The sequence below is a fragment of the Gobius niger genome (genome assembly GCF_951799975.1).
Source record: "Gobius niger genome assembly, chromosome: 14".
Taxonomy (NCBI): Eukaryota; Metazoa; Chordata; class Actinopteri; order Gobiiformes; family Gobiidae; genus Gobius; species Gobius niger.
This window is the reverse complement of record NC_136865.1, coordinates 9539658-9561439: the sequence shown is the minus strand read 5'-3', so window position 1 is coordinate 9561439 and position 21782 is coordinate 9539658. Positions and strand designations below refer to the sequence as shown.

General features: G+C 40.9%; 1 protein-coding gene across 2 annotated transcripts in view; it reads right to left on the bottom strand.

Annotated features, from left to right (window-relative positions):
• The window catches only part of pkib (protein kinase (cAMP-dependent, catalytic) inhibitor beta), a 38461-nt gene extending 21470 nt beyond the window's left edge, over window positions 1–16991 (bottom strand). Inside the window, exon 1 of one of the 2 annotated variants that reach the window (XM_079571358.1) lies at window positions 16717–16991. The gene's annotated coding sequence lies outside the window, so the exon portion shown is untranslated. The remainder of the gene's footprint in view (window positions 1–16716) is intronic. The other variant, XM_079571359.1, reaches the window with a different exon arrangement.
• Window positions 16992–21782: the final 4791 nt, after the last annotated feature.

Genomic DNA, 21782 nt, shown 5'->3' with positions numbered 1-21782 from the left:
ATGAATAATGCGTGGGATTACTGGGAACTATTTTTAGACCTCACGGTTTTTTCCTGTCGTTGCTTCTTTCGCTTTTTTTTTTTTTTTTTTCCCGCTCCGTTTTCTTTTAAACCGTTATCCTAAAGCTTAACATCCAGCTGCAGCTGCCATGGAAACTAGTGCATTGTTGTAAAGACATGAGGTGGAGGAGGGGAGCTGAAAAGTAGGATTTCTTCATAGTATTTGTTAAGTTAAGGTGTGTTTGTGTGTGGATGAAAGCTCCAGAATTCAGTCAGCCAGCTTTAAAGCCACACTGCGTAGAATTTGACCCTATAAACACAATTTGAATATAAGCATTCATTTGATGACAGATATTTTCATCATTGAAAAATACCTCATAAATATACAAACATGTGCTTTTGCTGTGAGCGGCTCAGCTCTCCTAAGACATGACGGTAACTTTACCGGGAGTGGGTACGTCTCCAGCTCGTCTCCATGGAGATGTGACTAAAGTCCGTGAGATTTAAAGAGGCTAGATCCTCAAACAAATCAATCGTTTGATTACCCACTGCACTAAAAGCAATTTCTGTGTCGAGCTGATCATTAGGAGCATGTTTGTACAGATGGCAATAATAATAATCATAATATTGCATCGGTTTTACATAGCGCTTTTCTCAAAGACACTTTACATTGCATTATTCATTCACTCCATACTACAATAGCATAGTCCAAAATGCTACGCAGTGTGCCTTTAAAGTGAGACAAATTTATCCAGAGATATGAAACTTTTTCTGTAGATTACTGACATTAATCATTACCATTTTTCACACAGAAAGAAGACATTTTATGCATGGTCAATTGCCTATATTTCCAGCGAGGAAGTCCAAATAATGGAAGATCCTGGTTTAAATTATGGTTTTATTTTGTTGTCACAAAGGTTTTTCAGAGGGGATTATGGACTAAGAATAAGATGTTATTTGTGAAATCTGTAAAAAAAAAAAATCAAATGTTGTCTTGTTTTGTAATTCAATAAATCCGGCTAAGGACTGGATATTAACCAATCTTAAATTAATAACAATAATTAAAAAAAAGAATATTGCTAACTCCAAGTGAGGAAAGTTTGGTGTCTGTAGGAGCCACTAAACTGGAGTTGTTGTTGCACAAGTTTAGTTCAGTTTATTGTAAACCTAGACATTTGTGGGGAAAAACATTATAAAGCATTTGTGTCAAATTGAACTTATATGTTACATGTTAGAAACGTTAGGAATGAGTTTGGACACAACACATTTTAATAGAGTGGCTTCCTCTTTCATTGTTTGTAATAAAAAAAAATAAAGTAGGGCCTTTAAAGTAGAACTAAGCAACTTTTTTACCTTAATAAATCCTGTTTTAGTCCCTCTGGAAGTAATACAAGTGTTGATGGGATGATTGCGGGGTCTTTCATCTCCCCCTACTGTCTCCGGTGAGAAAACCACTATTGTAACTTTCCCTGCCTCCGACCCGGCAGCCACAATACACACTAATGTAAAACATCTCCATTGCTGCTTTCAGCTGTTTACAAAATAACTTTAGTCTCGCATTTCTGAGGTTTATGACATGGTGAACAGGTAAGTCGTTGTTTTTTGGTTTATCACCATCAGAAGAAGCTAACAGGCTAACGGGCAAAGCTAACTGTGGGCTAGCACCGCTTTAGCAGTATTTACAGCCAAGTTTGATTCACATTCACCACTTGCTTAAGCAAATAAAGGCCTGCACTGACTCTCAGTGTTTAGACCTACCATTCTGAACAAGGTCTAAACTATATGATAAGAGATATATCCTTATTACACAGTTTATAAAAACGATAGGAACTTAAACTTATAAGGAAATTTCTGACGATGCTTCCACAACAGAACGCCCTGCATATGCAGCAGGCCGGGAAGGCACGAGCCGCTTCAATAAAAAGGTCTATTTTGATTCAGCGGTGGAAGTGTTGAAGCAAACCTCAAGGTGCGAGTGATGTAATGAGACGGGAGGAAGAGAGAATCGCGTCTTTTCCCGCCGCAGTCTTCCCACGGCCGCGCTCAGGAACGGCGAGGCGGCTCACTGCGGGGAATGTTTACTGAGGTGATAATGGTGGGTTGCGCTTGAAAGACGCGTCCCAAAATACTTCGGGGAGGTACACAGCTTGATCATTAGCCCTGTAGTATGTTTTTTTTTTTTTGCCTTCAGAGGAGAGAAACATTCAAAGGCAAAAAAACAACGATGCACACAGATTATTACAGGCCCCTTTAGCATTATTTGGAATTTTTGTCCTGTACCTTCAAAGCATGTGTAAAGTTCCCTGACCAGTCTTCAGTTTCATGATTATTAACCTCTTTTTTCGTTGCTCTTTTGTTGCGTTTTCATCCTTGTTTTCGCCGCTATTTTGACGCTTTTTTGTTTTTGAAGCTTTTAGATTTGGGTAAAGCCGTTCTGGAGAAAAAAGTGCTCGGTTCAGGCGGGGGTTCAGAGATTAGGTATTTATCAAGCTAAAATGTAGGTTATAGAAGATTAATTGAAAAAGCAAACAGCTGGAGATTGAATCTGCATCAAGTAATTGCTGAAAAAAGCATGGCTGCTGTTGACCCTGGTGAAAAAGCAACACGCTGTCTCTCCTTCACTAATGATTTGTAGCTGCTGAACATAAAAGGCCAAATTATCCAGCGCCTGTGCGGTTAGCGTCGGCCTTTTTGATTGGTGTGTGCAGCTGTGGAATCATAAAGTAAATAAATGAGCGGAGCCTTGCACTTCCTTTGACCTCGCGATTTCTACTATGCGCAGCTTGATTGATGTGCTCTGTATCAGCGCTGTACGGTCGCAATGTGAAGGGGTGCAATTATCAAATCGCAAGAAGTCGCAATTATTTTAGGGAGTGAAAAAGGATCAGCGAGAAAACAAAATTGCCAGTGTCTGTGGTAGGGCTGTGCAATTAATCGAAATTCGATTACGATTTCGATTACAACAGTAAACGATTACAAACTTAGCATAATCGCAAAAAAACAATTATAATCGATTATAATCCCCCCCCCCCCCAATTTTTTTTTGTTGCAAAACAGACTTGCGTTGTTTCAGGCCACAGGGATTCTTTTCCCTTCGCTTTTCACGTGCCATGGCTCATGCTTTTGTCTGACATAAAAACAAACAGCGCTGTGTGATGATGTCAATCAGGCCGCACTGCTTAGTTTGCTTGCGCAGGTGTGAGGGCTGGCCAGCAGGGGGCAGGTGTGAAACAGGGACCTCTCTTTAATCAAGGCGTACTTGAAATCATTTGTACTTTTATGACTGTCCAGAAAACAGAAATCATCATAGTGTTTTGATTAATAAATAAATAAAATAAAGATAGACTTTTTTTTAAAGGCAACAAATAATCGTTTGAATAATCATGATTTCAATTATGACAAAAATAATCGTGATTATTATTTTTTCAATAATCGAGCAGCTCTAGTCTGTGGGTTCTTGATAATGTTGAAGACCTATAACAACATGTTCTGAAATACAATACTTGGCTGGGCAAAATATACCTCCCCAGCCATGCTTGTGTAAAGTATACAACAAGAAATATCTGATACTGATACTTTCACCAACTAAACCTAAGTGCATATGGTCATGCTGTAGCTCATTTTGAAGGGCAGAACCTGGAGAATTAAACTGCTGAGTTAGTGTTCACCCTCGCTGATGTATTTTTGATCGCCGTGCAAAATGCAGCGGCTAGCAACAGCATGTTAAAGCTCGCGGCAGCATGCTAATGCTAACATCAAATAATCATGGCTGGGTCAGAAACTAAGATAGAAATACCTAAGGAAGCCTAATAGAATAAGATGGCCACTGTTGAAGTGGCCAAGTGTGTGTATTCTAGTTTATGAAATGGTGTTATAGAGTAGCTGACCGGACATATTACTGATGCATAAGTTAAAAGGATCAGATGACTTTATGTGAGTTGTTTATATTAATGCAACCTAAAAGCCTATCATGCAGCCAAGAATATAAAGTCCAGTGATCCTTGTTTAAGGAATAGGCCACCGTTTTTAAATACTGAGATACGTTCTTACCTTAGGCTTAGAGTTGATTGGTAACTGTCTGGTCTTTATTCGTGCGCTCAGTCACGCAAATGTTGTTCGCATTTAGCCTCTCCCAGCAAAGGCATAGCTCCAAACAGTAAATACAGTTACGTTAAACATTACACGATCCAAGTCTAGTTACACAAAATTAAACATGTCGATTTTCTAAGCGGATAAAAAGGGGAAGTTGAAGTACTCCAGGTGTTATTACGCCTCACAATATAGTGCCCCTTTTTATCCGCTTAGAAAATCAAAATGTTTAATTTTGTGTAACTAGACTTGGATCATGTAATGTTTCACGTAACTGTATTTAAATAGGAATTGAGGCTAAATGCTAACAACATTTGCGTGACAAAGCGCACGCACAAAGATCAGACAGTGTCAACTCGTCCAAGCTAAGGTAAGAACATATCTCAGTATGTAAAACGATGGCCTTGTTCCTTTAAATATTTTCTATTAGTTGGTTAATCGATATAACTGATAATTGATCTGCAACATCATAACAAGAGAATATCGGACTTTATTAAATGGAGAAATAAAGAAAAGAGGAACATTCACTTTTTCAAAGAAAGAAAGACACTAGAACGTCTATAGGTATCGGTTAATATCGAATATTGGCAGATAGTCAAACCCCTTGTATCGGTAGCAAAAAAGCTGGATCGGTCCATCTCAAGTAAAAACAGAGTGCGAGTGTGATTGGTGGTGATCAGTGTCAAGCTACAACAGAAGATTTACCACCATGAGAGATTGACTAATGGAACATAGTTATTTCTACTTAACTTATCTTTGTTTTCTCATCTTTCTAGTGTCCTCTAGGGACTGTTTTGATCCTGGTCCCATCATAGCCCAGCGAGCCAGATCCAATTCCGTTTTGCTTGAAAGAGTGTGGGTTTTTGGACACACACAGGGATGACGGGGTTCTGATTGGCGGCTGTGGCGTAGCCAAGCATGAATCACATTAATCTCATTAATCGCACGGAAATCACACAAAAGCGTCATTCACTACGTAGCGCTGTCGTAACCAGTGGGACGCTCTAAGAAGTTTTAGTCCAAAACAGACCACGGACAGAGCCAGCAACAGCGTGAATGTTTATCTCGCCGCTCTCAGATAAGCTCCTTCACAGCGAGTGGAATAAATGCAGACTTAACAGAGGTGAGTGTTACACCAGGAAGCAGCCACCAGCTCACACTGTTGGACTACAGGGTTCTACTTCTACGTCACCATTGCTGATTGCTTTAATTCACTAACAATCTGTGCGTGTTAAGCCCACCCTTTCAAAAGGCTTCAACTGTTGCGTGTCCAAACTACTTCTCTGTGTACAATAGACAGAGTATAGTCTGGCAAAGAGTAGTCCTGCCAAGCTCTCATGAACTATGCATAGTCCATTGTTTGTCCCATAACACCATATGTACTCACTGATATCCCGCCAACTCCGAGTAGCCCTTTTCATAATCCCATCCCATTGCTTCAGCCTCGTATGTCCTGTATGAGAGAAGCAGTGTAACACTAAAAACGGTAGTTGTAAAGTTGTTTTCTTGGGTGATCTGAGAACTGAAATGATGAGAATGGGTGTCCCATGCCAAGGCGTGCACTTCCTGAGGCTGAATTAAGCTTTGAAGAGGGAACAGAAGATCAAGAATTGCTCTTTTTTTTTCTTAAATTAAAGTTATGCAGGTAAGAACCTAACATGTAATACTACAGACCTTAGATCTTCACTTACAAATACTCTGAGGGACTGACATAACCTGAGCTCTACACTGCTGCTGTCACAGTGTTTTCAGCTGCTGTTATAGAAGAATAAAGCTCACAGAATGACATCGTCTGACTGGTTGATCAGGCATATGCCCACTTTAATGAAATAAAAGAACACACCTGGTCAGCTTTGGGTCAGAAAATGAGCGTCCCCGTTCATAGTCTGCACTTCATTTGAACCCTCACAAGGCATGTATGCGTTAATGTCACATTATATGCCCTACATATTCTCTGCATGTCTCATCAGGTGGCCAACTATGCTGCATTTCGCATAAATTTTACACTGTTTCACATTTTTATAGCTCACCGCAAGGACTGTGGAAACATGTCAACACTGATGCTGTTTGTATTTATACATTGACTAGGTATGGGCATTGCGTTTTTATTCGATACAATTAGCTATTTGCAATGACAGCAGTTATATAGGTCAAATGACATCTTCAAAATTATATGGGGTGTTAACTGTTTACACTGCAGTTTAGACCAGAGGCTTTAATCTAGCAAACCCCCTGTGTCGTGGTTGCAGCCAGTTATACATGTTATGCACTAAAACGTCTATATGTGTAAAAAGATGTGGTGTGTTTTAAATCAAAGCTGAAATATTCTCAAAAATAAACCTTTCACTGCAAAATATATTTGAAATATCTTTCTTTAAAAAAAAAAAAAACATAAATATGCTTTTTCCTTCTTTCTGAATTTAAGCTCAGTAAACTGCTCAAATAAATAAATAAAATAAAAATAAGTGTCCATGAACTCCCATTGGTCCCTGTGCCCCTTGTTGGATCATCCACTTTAGAATGAGGATGTTTAGTTGACTTTTTTCCGTGAAATGTTTTTCTTAAATTTAGCATCAGGGAGAGAACTGAGGACAGGAGAGCGCCTTTTCTACACACCAGCAGCAGCTGAGATCCGCGGCTCTGCGTCTGGCCGAGGTGTTGATGAGTTATTTAATCCACCCATAACATGGTCCTACACTGAAATAGCCTATGCACGCGTCTGACAGCCTGTCCTCTCTCAGCACGTCTCTCCACTGAAAACCAGACACACGCGGATTCACTTTCTGAAAAAGTGTACTTCTTAGAGTAGTTTTATCATACAGTACTTTTGTCTTCTACTCGAGTAAAATTATTGTGAAGTATCTCTCACTAAAACATAATTGTTCCCACTGTGAGTAAATGCTTTGTTTTCATCGATAAAACAGAAGTAGATTGTGTCTGCTTATTCTGAATTATTTTGTTTTTCTGCCATTTTCTTGGAATTTCTTCGGAACCATCACAATTTCCACCGGATTTTATATTTTGTTTCACACAACTTATGGCGAAAAATACATCAGACTTTTACTCTCTTTTCTCACAGTAACATCTTCTCCAAGTACTTTTTTACTCTTACTTGAGTAATTGTTTGGAGCATTACTTTCTACTTGTACTTGAGTCAAATTATTTCAAAGTAACGTTACTCTTACTTGAGTAAATATTTTGGCTACTCTACCCACCTCTGGCCTTACGTCAGGCAGGGACAACACATGGACCAACTGTGTCTTTCTCTGCTTCATTTGGGCTTTTTCTTGGGCAAATAAGTTGTGGGCCTCTGTGTATCGTGTACCCAAGTCTTCACTACACCGTACAGTACATCGTATGTCTGCTGTTTGGGTCAGATGCGTTTTAAGAGAGTTAGCCGACGCCGTGCCACGCCCCCCTTTCAGACTAATCGCTACACAGGGCATGTTTATTGTTGACCATGTTTTGGGCAGGGGGCAGCTCTAATCTACTTATTTTCATATAATCTACTATTGCTTCAATCCATTTTAGTTGCACAATCCTCCCAAACAATACTTACTTATAGGCCCCGACAAGGTCACAAAAAGCCCTGGATGCATCATGGGAGTCCGCACGTGCACTGCAGCCGGCACTCCACCCACCGGCCCTTAGCCTTTTCCCACAACAACCCTGACACACACACACACACACACACACACACCCTCTGCCAGACTGCATCAGCGCAAGTGTCAGCCTCTTGTGTCGTGTTGCTGATGAGAGGCGCGATGAGGATAAAGAGGATTTGAACTGCACCGCTAGAAAATGTGGGATTTCTTACACTCCAACTGTGCCGTATTTTGGGATTAAGACAGGCAGCTGAAGTCATGCTGCTATTGCGAGTCATTTAATACCTGTTTTTTCTCACAAGGAGGATTATTTGCATGTACTGCGCAGACGTCTACAAATGTTATTTTGGGCAAGAGTTAGAAGTAAAATGTACGGAAAAGACGGAAAATGCAGCATTTTCTCTTGAACTTTCTTTTCGAATGTTGGATCCAATGTTGGTGTTGCAAAGAACTGGCATGCATTCAAGTGTTTTTTAGTAGTGCTAGTTCAGACATAGTCATAAAATAGGTTTAGACTTCCATCAGTGGCATTAAAAAAAAGCATTAGAGGAGTAAAAGTGGCTATTGTTGTGAAGGTCCTTCCTTGACTGTACAGAAAAGTTGAATTTGTCTCCCATTTTACTAGCCTCCTCAGCAAGCACCGTTTTACTTAGCTGAAGTCAAGAAGGTAGACTGGTTGGTGAGCAGTTATAAAAGTTAGTTAGTTCATGGGTTTGAATTGACCGACAAACTTTGCGCCAGCTTCTGTGACCCAAACCACAACCACTTGACCACGGACATGCTAGTGTACCGATCGACTTTGAGACACACCCCGGGCAAGGCTATTTGAGCAAGAATCAGGCGGATAATACACAACAGGGTCAGGCTACTGGCAGTTTTCAAACCAAGGGAAACTCAAAGTTCAAGAAGCGTATGAGGAGAAGTGACTCCCTTTCGAAAATGTTTGAATGCAAGTACTTTTTTCAGTCTTTCTTCGCTAACGCCAACCTTAAAGTGGACCTTTGAAACATCCCAATTAAATTCCACGGTCTTTTCAATTGGCGATCCCCCCCCCCCAAAAAAACAGGATCTCGACATCCTTCTATGTCTGGCAAAGCTTGTTAACTGTACGCTGAAATCCACTGCATAATTAGATGAGCAGGAGAGCGAAGCATTCGATTCTATTGTGTGGTATGGGTCTTTGAAAAGGTCAGTGTTCTGTGGCCTGAATTGGAAATGACAATACAGCTTTTGTACTTTTACAGAAGACCCATCTAAACTCGGGTGAAATGCTTGGTCTCATCAGTGTGGAGAAGTGAAACACAATGCTGATGTCCTCCAATGCAAGGGGGTTTCCAAATAAAGGGAAAGGACAGGGGGGAATTTTTTGAAATATCAATCGCAAATCAAATGGGAATGCTTGAAATCAATTCTTTACCACATCAGTCTGCTAATAGGTTTATTTATTTTTCATGTTCTGCTTTTCCAGATGCTCTAAGCAGCAATTTCACAGATCATTCATTGACCTCGCATACTGGGTGGAACCAAAGCTACTGTGGATGCAAGGCTGCCAAACTATGTGCACGGCCCTTCCAACCGTCAGTCACTCAAGGGCCTATCTCACCGGCCTAGAGACTAGTTGGAGACTTGAGTTGCTGCTGGTCACGGAGATGTCTCTTAGACTTCCCCTGGAAATAAGGCGAGTCTTCAGATAGTCTTGGTGAAGACAAACAGGTTCTATTTCAGCTGAGTCTCTGCATGGTCTTCGAGAGGTCTCCGCAGTCTCAAGCAGTTGTCACAACGTTGCAAACACTATTTGTTGTTCTCAACCTGTGAGACGTTTTTGTGATGTCCCTGCAATGTCTCAGAGACCTGTCGGACACCAGAAGAAGAAACATATGGAGTTTCTTTGAGATCTTCTTGGTATCCGACAAGTCTAGCACACTGCAGGGACGTCATAGAAACGTCCCACTGGTTGAGGACAACAAATAGTATCTGCAACACAAAAACTTTAGACCGCACACACATGGAACATGTAGTCTCCAGTGAAATTGAATATGTTCGTTTTCACTAAGACTTCCTTGAGACTCGGCTTATCTCCAGGGGACGTCTCGGAGTCATCTCGTCTCCAACTAGTCTCCAGGCCAGTGAAAAAAGCCCTTCACAAATCACATCAAGGTGGGAGAAGTGTCTTGCCCAAGGACAAATCCACCAGTTGGAGCTGGGACCTAAACATTGACTTTTTGAAACGTAGTTGAACGCTTTGACCACTGAGCTGCTTCAGCCCCAATGAAGCCTTCCTTCACTGCTTTAAGACTTTCAAATTGGACACATCATGCACATCATAATTGAATTATTTTGGGTACCTCAGCAATGGTATTTCACAGTTTAATAATTTAAACAACATCTGTGTAAAGGAATCACAGTAAGGAGTGTGAGAATGGTCTGGCCAGGATTCCAAATAGGCTTGGAGTCTATGGGCTAGTGGCAACAACACATTATAACACTGTGATGAACACACTTTGAGCGTACAGCTGGTGCAGTGATGGATTATGGCCTTTGAAAAAGGGGAGGACAGTTACAGATCCGATTCAACAGTAGAAGAAGGGTTGGTGGATGAGGTGAGTGGGCAACCACAGGGAAATACAGTGTATAAGTCGGCGCTTGCGGCATGGAGCAAAAATACAAATTCACGCTGTAACATGATAAAATGATTTTAAAAAGTTATTCTTTTCAACTGTCACAATGTCATTATGAAATTGAATAAAAGAACTTTGTGGAACTGTGGTCCATCCCAGCCATTCAAAGACACCAAACTCTACGCCAAGTGTTGAAGAGTAATACAATTTCAATGTGTTTGAGAATTGACAAAGAAACGATCTTTATCTTAAGGAGAGACATCTATTTCATCAATACATTTTGGGAGACATCTATGGCCACTTATCAGGTTTTTTGGAAAATAAAAAACAAAAAGATGAAGGCCTGAAACACTTCACCAACCTTGCTTCTGTTCTTCTCCTCCCTGTTTGAGAAAGCTGCCTCCAGAACAGGTGAGGACTGGAAAAGTGGGCATAATAACAGGCAGATAAAAGAAGTGCAACAGCAGCTAGCTATAGGTCATGCTTGAAAGGTCAATGGGATTTTATAGAAGCAACAGATCTGACTGCGCTCAAATAGGTCAGTGGTCAATACAGGCGGATAATGAATGACGAGCAGCCACCTTTGGGAGACAGGCAGCAGTGTGCACATGTCATCACATACAGTAGGCATAGGGTGCACATTTAAATCTGTTTTTCGCACTCTGACCATATTATACTATACTATAGTATATATTATACTATATTTGTTCCCGTCAAATATGTAGTACTATTTTTCTTTTTTCCCCCGTGCAGTTTACTGTTATCCTTCGTGTTCACATCATTTCTTTTTCTGCTGCTGAAGTACTCCGATCAAACCTGTATTTCCTGCTTTTTGTTGCATCATAGAGCCAAACACCAAACTGTCCTCCACATATTTAAAGCCGTCCTGAGCAGTTCTGCGCTCAAACAGCGTTCATCACGGCACCATGGCTTTGCTACCTTGCTGTTAGCTGAAAGTGAAAGATTGCTTTCATTGTTTTATAATGCCACTACAAGAGGGTTCATCAGGCCAATTCAAAATCCTGACCAACCCAGTCTGTCACTCCTTACTGTTGTTTGTTTCTTTACATTGACATCATTTCAAATGGTAGAGCATAAACTCTCAGCAGTAACAATACAAATCGGAGATGTAGGGTTATGTTAGCCTCACATACAAATGTGCTCTTCTGTTGTCAGGGGACAGCCGCTGCTGCCCATTTGTTCTCGTAATTCCCTGGGATTAATTTGGAGCGTGTCTGCAGTTACTGGGTACTAGCCTACTGCCGAGTTAATCTGGATTAGATTAAAGATTGTCTTTTGAAGAATGTTTGTGGGTTTGTTGCGTTCAAAGATGCATGTTATTTAGTAGGCCGCATAGGCCGCACAGGGTTAATCCGCTATTCTGGGAAAGCATGTACATGCTAACAAAAAAATAATAATAAAATGTATCATTTTAAAAGTTTGTAACACTGCAAATCCTACCTTTATAACAGAATGAATAACAAATAACCTGTGGACAACTTTAAGATGTTTGCTTCGGATGACGCTAGGTCGCTTAAACTAATCCTTGCTCATGGTAAACAAGACAACACTGCCAGGGTTTGTTTTGTGTTTTCTTTATTTTACTTTGGGTACTTTCTTGCTTGACACTTCAACTTTATATTAGGCTATTCAAGCTGCAACATAAAAGACAAAACATAAAAAAAAAAAATGTATATATATATATATATATATATATATATATATATATATATATAAAAACTCTGGACAAAGTCAGAAAATTATGACAACAATTTGTCCCACTTCCTCCTACTACTGTCAACCGAGACAAAGGAGACATGGCTGATAATTTGTGGCATTTATGCGATGAAGAACAAAAAAAGAGAGAGAGTCAAGTAGTTGAAGGGTCTAACGGTAAGAGACAAAATATCTATAATAATAATAATAATCTATAATCTATAATAGAAACCGCAAACTCAATGGCCGCCGCGATAAGCTCCATGGGCACCGCCATGTTTATTTCCCATACCGCCTTTGAAGCTAAGCAGGGAAGGGCCTGGTTAGGACTGGGATGGGAGACCGTTTGGAAACACCAGGAAGCCTGGCGACAGTAGTGAGTGTGTGAGTGGTTGGTGGTGGGGGCTGATGTGCGCAGACTGGTTGCCTCGCTTATCATCACCGAGTATGGAGTGAATGAATACAGCGTCATATTGTACACCAACTTTGAGCATCTGGAAAAGCGTTATATAAGACTTGCCATGTTTATTTCCCAAAAAGCCACGGGCGGCCCCCACGTGACGGTCCCTCCGCTCGCTGGCATTGGCCAGGGGCCACCAAGTGACCGTCCCACTGGCCCGCGAGACCCGAAGGCCGGGTCTCAGCTAGTTAGGCTATAATTCATGAACTGTACTTATGTTGATAAAAAATAAAATGCCTGAAGCAAACGCTTTGCTGTTTAAGTGGTAGGTCAGGTAAATGTGTAAAATGTAGCTAAATGATCCATTCTTACAATGCTATATTGCTATGGCTATATTGCTTTAGTTTTTATTACAGTGTCGGTAGCTGGACATGGACGATTTTTAATGGTTGTACTTAGGCCTATCACGATAACAAATTTAAAGTTCGATTTATTGAGGCAAAAAAGTATCGCAATAAACGATATTATTGACACTAACGATATAGATACAGTCAACTCTCAGGCATAAAAATGACAGTAAACATTTTCTCTCAAAGTGCATAATCATATCCTAAGATATCACACAAGCTGCAATAAACATGAAATACAATGTAAATCAATTTGCTTTAGTTGAAAATCAAAGTTTTACAAAGAAAAGAAGTATCGTTTATCTGTTATTTATTGAAAGATAAGTCGATATAGTAATTATCGTGACCGCCCTAGTTGCACCTCTCTACCAACAGAGCAACAGTTTTGCCACAACAAGTTAACAACAGTCAGTACAGATGAGCCAAATCTAAAAAAGTTAACAAGTTAATTGTGTTCCTGAATTTGGCACCAAGATGAGGCAGACTGCCAGGTCAAGTCTAGCCCAGTGAAATCCCCCTCTCCTTAAATAGCCTCAATTGGCTTGGTATCACTTCGAAAACAGACGTTATCTACTTTCTTGGCTCCTTAAAGACGGAAACTTCGGATTGGGGATTAACAATAAGCCGCTCAGTGATTTGGAGGCGAGCGCAGATTTCAAACAGATTTGATAGGTAAAAGCGTTCACCTGTTCGCTACTGACTCTAATGGCTGTGCCTTCAAAAGAGAAACATTTGCACCGAGCAACCCCCGGTGCTTTTGTAATTTCTGGGAAGTGTGTGCAATCGTGCCGTCAACTGTCTATCATTGATTGTGCGCTGACATCATGCGTGCTTTTCCCAGAACATCCCGTGATTCAGCCCAAGCGCCTTGGCGAATGTAATCGGCTGCGCGAATCCAAACATGAAATGCTAAAATTAACTTTGTTGAGAACCAAACCATATGACAGTAATGCTATATAAACGAATAAAATAAAAGTCAGCTCATTGTTTCTTTCCATTCCAGACATGAAACACACGCCAATCCTGCGACGTCGAAAAGTAGTAGTATTTGTATGGTTGCTGTTGTTGTGATTTAGGAACTTCAGCAATCTACTCATGCAGAATTAAGCATCCCCTGGCTGCCTCTCGCTCATGCACCGTCAAATAATTACACATACTTTTAGCCCTTTGAAATTAGCTTATGTGCATGTAATAGCTTGGCCACTCTGAGCATTACGGGCTACTCTTTTAATTAAAACCCTTATCGCGGATTGGATTAGAGGCGTCCTACCTGCAAATGAAAAAGGAGGCTAAGTAAAAAAGGGCCTCGCAATATCAGATGACATTCATGAAAGCTCCAAGTCGACAGCGATGCATAGGGCGGCTATTCTCCTCCCTGCTTGGCTTTTTCCAGAATGTTGACAGTGTCGTAAAGGCGGAATTACACCGACAAGCTGAACCACAGATCTCTCGGTTAGTGGCTGCTTGTCGCTGTCTACTGATCGTATTACAATGATAAGCCATAAAGACCGTGAGGAACTGATGAAACCTGATGAAATAAAGAAAGAAATCGTAATAATACAGCTGCAGTGATGGAAAAGCGCACAGGAGAGGCATGTAAATTGTTCAATGGATACAACATAAGGGACATGCAGTTAGCCCACTTTCAACGACAATGGTCCAATATGGGTCATGGCAGCATGGGTCACTGCCATTGTCAGAGGGAATATGACACACATTGTGTTGCAGTCGTAGTCTCTTGCTAACCGAACAGCACGTGTCCTCCAGCGTTTACTCCACTCCACCGAGCAAGGCCCTGTCAAATAAATGCCATTGATTTGTTTACGATGGAAGTGCGGTATGTGGGGATCCTTGAAAACACTTTTTTCCATCTCAGTAAACGTGGGCAAATTGGTAAGTCCCTGTACAGAAAAGTGCTGGGAAATGTAACTATGTTGATGCAAAACACTGCTCCACATTAGAGAAGTATAATAAAGGGAAATAACACAAATGGTTCAGAAGTCCTAAATCATTAGAAAGCCTCAAGAATTGGCCTAAACTGAAACCTGTTGGTCGACACTCTAAGTCTACCTGTATTTTGGAGACCAGTTTTCAGCAGGACGTGAAGGTTGCGCACATCGAACCAAACCATGCCAACACGAGTGCACATCAACATCTTGTGAAACACGCTAGCGATGCAATAAAGAGCAAGACTTTCACACTTTCTGGAAAGCATTTAACGGTTGCCGCTACATTGTGAGCCCTGTGTATATCAACGCTAGCTACCGAACGCGCCCCCTATCACCTTGTTATGAAATGTAGGTGACCGTCATCACTGTGTCGAGCCCAGCAGAAGGCTTACCTTTTAGATAATGTTCTTTTAGAATTAGTCACAGCATCACAGAGGCCGCCTCGAGGCAAAAGGTAGCTGTTGTAATTGGCGAAAAAGCGGGCAGGAGCGCACAGACACCTGACTTTAACTTTCCCCCTTTTGACGGCGCGCCGAGAGCGAATCGCTCCAAAAGACAGGGATTAGAGAGCACATGATGGCACAGACCTGACAATGCAGACAAGGTGAGGCGCGCTGTGGGAGATATTTTCAAAGACTCACTCGAAAGGCTGTGAGCGCTTCGTGTGCGAATAGGTTCTGTATTAGAGCGGGTGAGGAGTGGATGCACTGTGATTTTTAATCAGACGAGAAAGGCAGTTTTCAAACGGGGTCGTTGAGGATAAAACTGCAATTGTACTTGATAGCTTGCATGGTTCTGTGTTTTGGTTTGCCTCTTTATTTTCCACTGACGTTGACTTGACCTGACTAAGACTGTATTGAACACACACTCAACACATTTTTCACTGACAACTGAAGTCGCCTATTGATCAACAGCAATCTTTTACCTGCAATGGGTCAGAACAAGGACTGTTGCATAACTAAACCATGTATACAGTAGGACTATTCTGGTATTAGCCAGGCCTAAACTAGATGTGAATTATGATTATTGCAGGACTACACTAAAACTATAGCGGGATTAACAAGATTTAAAGTAGGACCCAGTCTAAACTTGACAGAAAATCTCAGACATCCCGGGAGATATGTAAACAAAGTCCATTTAATCGATACAGCGGGACAAATTGGATTGGATTGGATGGCCAACAAGTTGCGAGAAATACCCATTGTCTTTAAACTCGGACTATTGCAGGGCCAGGCCACATCTCACTAGCTTTGTGCATGACGACTCGAGAGGAAATCGTACTGAGTTTAACAAGGTCAGATATTAGTTCGCTTTAAAAAACAACAACAAAAGACTAATAATGATGGATTTCACTGTCACTATCACTATTAACTCCTGCAGGCAACAAGTCTTGAATCCCTATTTTAATATATATTTTAGCAGACTTCCAGCTATTTCCTATATGTTCTGTTATACTAACCATGAATTAATTCCGACAGATGTTAAGCAGATTATAACGGGCTATGTGAAGGTCATGCTGCTTCCATCTCTAGAGACAAAGCAGGTAATCTGGCTGCGCTCAGCTGGGAGCCAGTGACATTTCAATGGGAACATAATGCTGCTGAAGGCTTGTATGGATGTGGTGGCTTATGGTGCAAAAGAAGAAGAAGAAAAAAAAAATCTACTGTAAGCAGCGTTTTGGGGGGCATGTCCCCAGCCACACTTGCTAACAAGTGCTTACAAAGATCCAAGCTAGCATTGTTGTTTTAGCCCGTATAAGTTCGTATAAGCGCGCGTAATGGCTGCAGCGTTTATTCCTTATTCCTTCCACGTGTAGAATGCTTTTTTTTATGGATGATGATGGGCAAGCACAGCGACTCCAACTCGAGCAGGCAAGGCACATCCTACCTGTGGAGCGGAACAGGTGACAACCATAATAACAAGTAACGGAGACACTCACCGGAGCGCGCTTCGCAGTGGAAACAAATGACAGCGCACAGTTCCAAAAGAAAGTGGCAACTAGTTCATCCGCCAGCCACCATTTTCCGTCCGGGAGGAGGGGGATAAAGTGCACATGGCGGACTGCTTCATCGCAGCTGCGGCGGCGGCGGTGCAGGGAAAGGTTAGCGCGGCAGGGCGAGCGGCAGAGAGCGGACAGTGTGGCACTCTTTCAGTCAGCGGCGGCGGCGGCAGCGCGCTGGATCCCCCGGAGCGGCGGGCAGGAGGGGGGGAGCGGCAAGCGCGCGGCAAGCAGCGAGCGCGCCGGAACAGGGGAGGAGGGGCTTCAAAGTAAAAGTCACTAAGTTGAACGAAAGCGTTTTCTCCAGGTTGTCACTACTCAAATCTGAAAGCTTCTTGAAAAAAGTGTAAAAACAGCGACGATAATTAGACAGAGATGAGGATGAAAGTGCAACAACAACAAAAACACATTTTAAAAAAGTGACAAAAATCACCAAAAAAAAAGCGTTGGAAAAAGTGATGAGATAGAAAAAAATGAATTTTAAAAAAGCAACAATGCAAGAAGAAATCAGTTTTGCTTTCAGTTTAGCTTTCAAATGAGACGTTACACTGGCCTCCATTTAAGAAACTTTTTGGATTGGGTAAAGCCAAACTGGAGAAAAAGAGGTTAACTCTAAATAAAGTAGGTAGATGATTTACAATTATTGCCACAGGCTTTAACAGTTAAATCATAGTCATGAGAATGTTAATCGCTATGTAAATGGAAACTTAAGGTGTAGGGTACAATTTATTTTCCAACCAACACAATCTGTGGTTTTCCCGTCAAAGTCAAGGGACTGGGACAACCTGTCGGAAGCCGAGTTGACGGGCGACCTCAACGCTGTGTCCGAAAGGCCACTGGATCTCGCTCAGAAAAATATGCATGGGAGACCCATCGATGTACTTGTTCACTTCACACAGTGACTACTTCAACAAAAAATCATAGTGTCTGAAAATAAACTCTTTTGCTGTTTTACTGTGAGTCAAGATTGCCGCTACGAACACTGAGCGTACACTTCTATTCAGCCTATTGGAAGTAACAACTATTATCCTTTGTGGCCTATTCTGGTTTTATTTTGAAGACACAGAGGACCTGCTTCCGGTGTTATCGTCTCCAACTTGACCACTGGTTTCTTTTAGCGCTGCTTCTGTTATTCTCGGGTTTGTACCATCGTGTTTTGGTAAGGGGTGTATTCTACAATCTAATCTAAATGTCTACCACAACACAATCTGTTACGCGTCCAGTGACCTCGCCGTGGGGTGCATGTATTCCACTCTTATCGGAGCCGATACATAATGATATTTGACTGGCCAATTGTCCAACTATATTTTCCCAACCTCAAAATAGCTAACCCGTGTGCCTATAAGACAATGGGACTCTTAACAGTACATGCACAACAGGTATTACCAGAGCTTTATATATTTTTGACACTTGCCGATACATAAAGGGATTTTATTTTAGCTACAGACACATCTGCTTCCACTTCTGTCATATTGCCCTTTATTATTTAGACTTTCTTTAACCGGGTTAGTCCCATTGAGAACTAAGATCTCCTTTACAAAAGGCCTTCAACACAAAGTTTCCATAACATTGAAAACATACAAAACAACCGCGCACAGATCTGAACGGGATTTACATCATACACCTGGGACGACAGTATTCAATCAAAAAAAGGTCAGTGGTTTTTAAGTCCTTCTGCAGTGAGACCCGTGCAGATGGAGCCAAGTTACTGAAAGCTGTCTTGAATTCAGTCCTTACTGAATATATTAGGGGAAACCTCTGGAATCTCACTATGCAATACAATTGTTGCATTGGTTCACGATACTAATAACCTCATGATAGGCCCGCCTTAAGGTAATAATTGATGCAAACAGTGATAACCTTCAACAAGCTATTTAATAATACATATTAGAACATGTTTATAACCATTGTTTTTAAATATCATTCATTTATAAAGCTCAATTCAGAGTAGAGGTCCTGTTTTAAAAGTAAGTTTTATTGATTAATGATTCCTCTCATTCATTTGTATGACAGTGCTTGGTAGATGAGTGCTCATACTGTAAGTGCATTGCTGTCCTGGCAGTGTTCTTCACTGTTAATGACCCGTGAATTGATCCTGTGTCTTAAAATATTGTTTACAGGCCTATACCTGATTTCTCTCTAGTTTTGGAATAAAATGTGTTTTGTCCTCCTTTAGTTACTCTGAAAAGTAACCCTGCAAATTGTGATATGGGCCTCTAAACACATCCCGGTGAAGAATTGGGATGCAACAAATATATTAGAAAAAATATGAATGAGTTTGGACTTCAACTAACATTTTTGATTTAGTGTTTTCCTCTTTCATTGTTTGAAATGAAAAAAAAATCATGTATAGGCTTTTTTGAAGGAACAAGCCACCGTTTTTTCCATACTGAGATATGTGCTTACCTGAGCTTAGTTAGAAGCGACCAAGCTCTTCCAGGTTTTCCCTATTTAAATACGGTTATGTGAGTAGTTACACGATCCAAGTGTAGTTACACAAAATTAAACATGTCGATTATAGATAAAAAGAGGTACTATATTGTAAAGTGTAATAATAAGGATAATATCGTCACTCCTAAAGAATTCTGAAGATATTAGGAGGAGAGGCTAAATGCAAACAACTCATCAAATCGCATAAGCTCAGGGTAAAACATATCTCAGTATGGAAAAACAATGGCCCGTTCCTTTAGAGCTGATGTTTCCTGTTCAAAATGTGAAATGTTTAGTGTTGGCCCAAACTTAGTACTAGCTTTCACAATCCCTCCCACACCCCCGAATTGTTCAGCCAAATTAATGATATGCATCTTTCTCACAGGTATACAGTAGTGGCAAAAATACATTGTACTAATTGAGATTATACTTCCATCTTCCATCATTCATGAACATGTGTGTGAAGAGAATGCAACAAGATCTGTTTATTGCTGTGCATTTACTCTACGACAAAAAGTCAGGTACCCCGGCTTTAATAGATCAAGAAAAAAGAACCAACCTGACCAAAAAACAAGTAAAGAAAATAAACAATATATCAAGAACGCCTTTATGAGTATTACACTATACTGTACCATCTGTACCGAGATAATAAATAAGACGTACAGCTTTGAAGGTCACAGGCAAACAAACGGAGATGAGCCTGCTGTTGCTGTCAGCTCATTGTCTGACCTTCAGTCACGTCCAACTGCTCAAAAACACGGAAAGAATTACACAAGCAGACAGAGTACTCCGAGAATATGTTCATAATCGTTTCATACGCGTGGCCTTGGACAAAGTCGTTGCTCAATGATGGGACCTCAGCTGCTCCTTTTATGGCAGTATTTTATTTGATTTTTGAATGTTAGTGTTTGATTTTTGACCAAAAAATAACATTATTTTGTCTGGAGGGAGGACAAGCCCTTACATGGGATGTACCTACGAAATATTGGAAGTGGCTGATATCAAGAAGTCCTACCAATGGACTGAAGGACAGCACATGCAGAGCAAAAGAGGCCCAGATCGACCACACCAGACAATAGTCTAGACTGTGCAAAGAGACAATCCAGTCAAAACCAAGTGGCTGGTACAGTGTACAGGAACATCTGTGATATCAGAGTATGGGCTGGAAACCCAATGGTCAAAGTGGGAAACACCTCTAAAGGTGGAAGAGAATGACCGAGCCAAGATCCTGGGAAACACTCAAATAGACGGTCAGAATGGTAATGAACCAACTGGACATGTGGTGGTGGATAAAGAGCAAAAAGCTCGGTTGACAGAGAGAGATACCAGGGGCACAGAGAAGAGCTGGAGACGGCCTGGAGGGTGAAGGCATCAGTGGTGCCCGTGGTTGGGGCACTCGGGGCAGTGACCCCCAAACTGGAGGAGTGGCTACAGCAGATGCCAGGAAACACAACAGACATCTCGGTCCAGAAAAGTCCAGTTCTTGGAACAGCAAAGATACTGTGCAGAACCTTCAAGCTCCCAGGCCTCCGGTAGAAGACCCGAGCTTGGAGGGATGAGAGAGATTGAGAGAGAGAGTGAGTGAGGAAGAGTCAAATACAGTATATGCTTAGTTGCTTACATACTATAGGCTATAGGATTAGCCCATGCAACAAGTGGTGACATAAAAATGTATATAATACATATTTTTTAAAGTTATAAAATAAACACCACATGGTTTATTTTGCATAATATATATTGCTAATATGTATTGGCAATTTAAAAAAAAATGTAAAAATGAAATGTTTAGCTCCAGAAATAATAGTTGCAAAGTGAAAACCCAATCCACTTTTCTAGAATGAAGGTATGATGAATTTTACTCAATGTTTCTTCCATTACTATAGTTCTAGTCATTTTCATAAAGTGTTTATTTAGCCAACTTATTTCAGTCGCAGAGTGTGTAAGAGAAAGAGCAACTGATTTAAATAATTAAAAAAGTTAAACAAATATAATTATAATATAAATTAATATAGTATACAGCCTAATGTAAAGCAGATTATAGTGCAATGAGTAATATACAGTATCATTACATGCAATAGACTAAAAACAGTAAGTAATGTAATGGTATGTACGTTATCAGAGAGATTCTGAGTGCAACCATATGCTACAATGTTGCAAACCTGACCTCAAAACAAAATATTGTACCGTCTGTAAATATTTAAACACATTTTACTTTCCCTGTTAAGTGATCTGACAGGAACTGAGCTCATTGTTAACCAAGTGAACGCCCTTTTGATGGCAGGGGAGGCACAGATTGAGGTTTTCACTGAAGTGTACACGAACTACAGCGGAAGTACAAACATTTATCAAAATAAAGCGTGAAATAATGCCTTTACAGACATCACCACAGCCACTAAGACCACCTATTTTTCTAATAAAGCTCTTTCGGGAATCAACCATTTAATCTTTGTCTCCCAGCGTCATTCAACGACCAAGTTTGAAGGGGCGCGTGTGTCTTAAAATGTTTTATTTTGACAGTTCAACCGGATGCCACTTAATCCATATACGAACTTTACGTTGTCATTTTTTGT